Source organism: Penaeus monodon, chromosome 23 (assembly GCF_015228065.2).
Source record: "Penaeus monodon isolate SGIC_2016 chromosome 23, NSTDA_Pmon_1, whole genome shotgun sequence".
Lineage (NCBI taxonomy): Eukaryota > Metazoa > Arthropoda > Malacostraca > Decapoda > Penaeidae > Penaeus > Penaeus monodon.
The window spans coordinates 3158743-3158976 of record NC_051408.1 but is presented as its reverse complement, the minus strand read 5'-3'; positions in this window follow the sequence as shown (position 1 = coordinate 3158976).

Genomic DNA, 234 nt, shown 5'->3' with positions numbered 1-234 from the left:
TCCATCAAAGTCTTTTTATTTAAACATAAATACCAAAGTTGTTATAGTTGTGACAGGTAGAGTGAAATTATAGTGATTTTTTGTACATTTGAAATTTATTTTATTTCTTCATTTTGTGTTTTTCTTACATTGGTGTGAGAAATTTATGAGAAATTTGCCATAGGATTATTTTCGATTTTTAGTTATTCGTGTTAATGGTCTCTTTCTTCCTGTCTCTTCTTATTATCTATTTAT